We start from the raw sequence: 5067 nt of genomic DNA, 5'->3' as shown, positions 1-5067 counted from the left end.
CGGCCATCAGTGGAAAGAGAGGCCCATTGGTCGTGCAAACTTTATATGCCTCAGTACAGGGGAACGCCAGGGCCAAGAAGTGGGAGTGGGTGGGTGGGGGAGCATGTGGGGGACTTTTGGGATAGCATTGGAAATGTAAATGAAATAAATACCCAATTAAAAAAAATAAACTAACCTTTCCCTCTCCCCACATCTCCCCCTCCCCTTTGACCTGCCTCTCCTCCTTCCCCCTCTCCTTCCCTCTTTTCCTCTCCTTCCCCTTTCTCCCTCCTTCTCCCCCCTCCTCATTCCCCCTTCCCCAACCCCTCTTCCCCTATAAACAGAACTTGAGGGCTCTGTTTATATTCATTGATGTTCCTGGACAAACCAGTGTGTGCATTCAGCTCTTTAGTGTGTGGTAGACTTTCATTTAGTTCTGTATAACAGAGTTGCCCAGATACTGTAGGTGCTAACCACATAAGAAAGTTTTTTGTGCAAAACAAAACAAAACAAAACAAAAACCAGTTTGCTAGTTTAAGCGTGTCAGTCAGCATGGCCGAACAGTCATGGTGTGCAGCCACTGCTGCTTCATGTCCACAACATCTCCTTACAGCAACTTTTGCCTATTGAACAGTAAGTAACCCCACATGCCACTTTGAGCCCTTGGCCCTTACATTTCTGTTTTCTGTCTCTGTAGTTGTAGCTATGCCATCTGAATGCAATCATACAGTATTTGCCTTTTTATGACTGGCTTCTTCATGCCTTTCCTCATGCCTTTATACTTTATTATTTATATACTTTTAATAGTATATTGATGGGTTCCTATATCCACTTATAGGCTGAATAACATTTTGTTATCCATTGTCTCTCTGTAGGCAAAGTGGTTTATCTTGGTCACTGTGGATAATGCAGAAGACAGTCTATTTAAGACATATTCTGGGGGCTGGAGAGATGGCTCAGTGGTTAAGAGCACTGACTGCTCTTCTAAAGGTCCTGAGTTCAAATCCCAGCAACCACATGGTGACTCACAGACATCTGTAATGAGATCTGATGCCCTCTTCTGGTCTTCTGGGGTGTCTGAAGACAGCTACAGTGTACTTATGTATAATAAATAAATCTCTTAAAAAAAAAAAGACATATCCTAGAAGTTGGTGGGAGGCAGAAGCAGGAGGATCTCTGTAAGTCAACAGCCAAGCCTGTCCTACAGAGTCAGAAACAGTTCTGTGAGGCCCTCACTAACAAAGGCAACAGAAAAGACTCGTAGCAGTGGTATTGAATCTGACACCAGAGACAGCAGATAAGACAAATTGAGCTTCATGACATTTTGTGTGTATTAAAAAATAAACAAAAAAGGGGCCCAAAGAGGGATAGAGTATTTACAATCATACCTGGTAAAGAACTGACACATAAAACTAAAACAACAAAAACCCAGTTTAAAACAAGCAAAGGACTTGAATATGGAAATACATGGATAGTCAATGAACCCAATGAAAAGAAGCCCAGCATCTGGTCAAAAAGTCAGTTTGAAAAGAGATACAGCTTCACACCGCTGCTCAAAAAAGAAGTTTCTCTGTGTGTCTAACATATATGTACACACACACACACACACACACACACACACACATATATATATGGAAAAACTGGACCAACTAATTCCCTGTTGAGGATGTAAAACAGCTGGCATTTCGGAGGGCTGTACTCTCAACAACTCTGCAGTCACAGTAACCACATTTCAGATGTAGTTACATCTTGTAGCCAGCATTATTTCATCCTCATTCCAGAAGATTGGTAGTGAAGAATAAATAATTACTTTTTTGGCCAAATTCTTAGATTAAAAAAAAGCTAAGGGATAGAATATTTGATCCTTGTCTGAGACATTAGAGTTTAACCTTAGGGAGGAAAAACACTTTAAGTAGAGAGTTTCTGAGCTAAGGACCTGTCATAGCATGAGCCTGTATATTGGGGCTATCATACACAGAATGTGGGCAGAATGTGGTGTGACTTCCAACTACAGCTTTAGATTTAAAAGACATTGAAATCATGTTGAAAGAAACCTCGTTCTTTTCATGGAAGATGGGCTATATTGTGAGAACTGTGTTATTAAAACTGTGATACAAGATTATTTAATCTTTGGTGTGAAAGATCCTCTGAAATCCTAATTAAGAAAGTCTGCAGACCTAGTGAGAGCCTTGGGCTCCACACTGCTTTACTGAGCCCTCTGCAGACTGCAGTGATATATTGGAGATGTTAAGAAGGTCTCCTGATGCCTGATTTATAGACATGGATAATAGAACATTGCTGATATTCTCTAAACAAGTCACTGGGTCTGCACATGACTGCACCAGCTGTCAAATTCTTGCCAAAGTGTGGATTAACAGCTTCCGGAGGAGTCCTCAGAACAGGTGGGCAATTCATATTTTTGTTTTTCATCAAATTACTATTTGGTTTATTTTAAGAGTGCAGGCCATGTGTTTTATAGTGGTAACACTCATGCATATTTAACATAGAGTGTTCCAGAGAAGAAGTTGGATAAGGTTTTTGGGTTTTGTTTTTGTTTTTAAAGATTTATTTATTTCATGTATGTGGGTACATTGTTTCTGTCTTCAGACACACCAGAAGAGGGCATCAGATGCCCATTATAGATGGTTGTGAGCCACCATGTGGTTGCTGGGAATTGAACTCAGGACCTCTGGAAGAGCAGTCAGTGCTCTTAACCACTGAGCCATCTCTCCAGCCTATGGATAAGGTTTTTTAAGTTCTAAGAAGGGAGCATAGGTCCCTTCAGTGTAACTTACTGTGCTTCAGTTCAGACAGATCTTGGGGATGCAGCTTTGCCCTCTCATGAGGTAGGCTCAGCCCCGCTTCTCAGTAAGTGTGCAGGGACACCAAGCTCCTTTTCACCTCCCTTTCTACTCTGGTTCTCATTAGTGCTTGCTTTTTCACAGTCAGTTGAGTGACTCCCTTGGAGGCTATTTGGGACTGCCTGATGACTGTTCAAAATGTCATTTTTTTCCTGGACAAGATGGACTCAAGTGACAGAGGCATGGGGTGTGAGAGTGTCAAAAAAGCCAACACCACCATGTTAACAAACTAGATTATTTCTGTCAAGAATCGCAGCATCCTTGCCTAACAGTTGTGTGTATTCCTCTGAATCCAGACTCTGGTTAAAGAACCCAATCTGAAGGAACATCCTGATACATAGCCATATGCTGTTACTGACCTATGGTTACACCCTGTTTCATGACCTGCTGTTAGTCTGGCCCCCTGAGCTTGGCCAGTGGCACTGACTGGACATCTTTAGACATCAGACTGTTTTTGTCTATGCTGCCAGCAGGCTCAGCCACCATCAAGTTCCACAAAGCAAAGATCACACAATAAGAGGTGACTATTTTAAACCACATGTCCAGAAACACCCATGTAAAAAAGTCAGAGGACTAAACAATCTACTTGGAAGCCTCCTTACTGAACAAATTCTGTGCATTTGTTTTGATATTTAAGTATGAAGCCTTGTGCTGTCCTCTGGGGCAACAGAAACAACCAGAGCAAACACCAGTGCTCACATATTTTTGTTAAGACTAGGGATGGCTGCTGCATCTCCAACAGGCTCATGACAACCAGTCTTCAGTAGCTTTTTAAAAATTTCCCTAGAACCAAGCATGATGGTCAACAACTTAACAGAGCTCCAGGATGAAACATCGCACTGGGGAAAAGATTCTGAGGTAAGAGAACACAATAGCCATGATAACAGCTGTTGTGGGTCAAAGTGGGAAGGCCAAGTAGGAACCAAGAACAACACCAAACACAAGCCTCAGGGTGTTCTAACAGTGCACAAACAGCACCAGAATACACCCTGAAGCTGACAGAAACCTGAGTCTTGTCTCAGTACTTTGGGCTAACTAATTTTACATAAAAATAAGCAAAAATAGTGTCAAGGTCACATCCAGAAGTAGATCAAGGAGCAGAATAGCACATCAGTGGAAAGAACCCAGGAAACTGCAGGTCATGATTGTAAACAGTAGCACAAATATCTAAGGTTAGAAATGGGTTGTTAAGGCACAGCAGGCAAAACCGAGTGGCCTGTGGTGGTTCCATGTGTGCTGTGTCTACAACAGAATCAAGAGCGATTCTATTTTGAGGAACAGAAAACATCTCCAAAGCATTGAAGGCACAAGCATAGTATATGAAAGTAAAAAAGAAGATTTGAAAGTAAAATAGAAAACCTGAGTTTTCTTTTAAAGATTAAAAGATGCATTGAGATGTGCAGTTTGGTCTTTATGTGGGTCCTGAACAACTGGACTGAGGCTATCCCAAAAGCTGTTGCCTGTACGTGGGATATGTTCTACTAGCAAGGCTGCCTTGTCTGGCCTCAATGAGAGAGGAAGCACCTTGCCTCAGAGACTTTAAGTGTGGGGGAGGGGGGCAGTTACCCAGGGGGGACCCCACCTGCTCAGATGAGAAAGGGAGGGAAGAGGGGGAAGGATTGTGGAAGGGGTTGACCAGGAGGGGGGCAGTGAGCAGCAGGATGTAAAGTGAATAAATAAAACAAAATATTTTTTAAAAAGATGACATTGAAGAAAGGTAAAATCAGACAGGAATATGTAAAACTAAGGCAAGCAAAAGAAATGTTAAACATTTCTCAAATACATTTTACTGAAATTGTAAAAGAAATATTTTAAAAGAATACTACTAACCTTACCCTCCAAGGTCTAGTCTAGTAATATCACTGAAGAAATAGAAGCAAAATTTGTGACCACTTAGTTGAAAGAAACACTTGATAGCCAGGGAGGTATAAGAGCATATGATTTTTAAACGATGCTTTCTACCACACGAAACACAGTGGTATAGTTAAGATTTCCAAAGAAAGTCAGACAAGGATTTTTTACCTAGAAAAATTCAGTTTCAAGGGCATAAAGTTGCTACTGATTAAAAGGATGCTCTTCCAATGAGCCCCACTTTAAGACTAAATTACAGAACCCACATACTAAATACCATGACAACACCTACATAAGAAATGATTGAACCAGGCCTCCTGGCAGAGCATATCTGTAAGGAGGCTGAGGAAGAGGGGGTCACAAGTTTGAAAGCCAG

The sequence above is a fragment of the Mus caroli genome, chromosome 18 (genome assembly GCF_900094665.2).
Source record: "Mus caroli chromosome 18, CAROLI_EIJ_v1.1, whole genome shotgun sequence".
Classification (NCBI taxonomy): domain Eukaryota; kingdom Metazoa; phylum Chordata; class Mammalia; order Rodentia; family Muridae; genus Mus; species Mus caroli.
Note: the sequence above shows the minus strand (reverse complement) of the source record.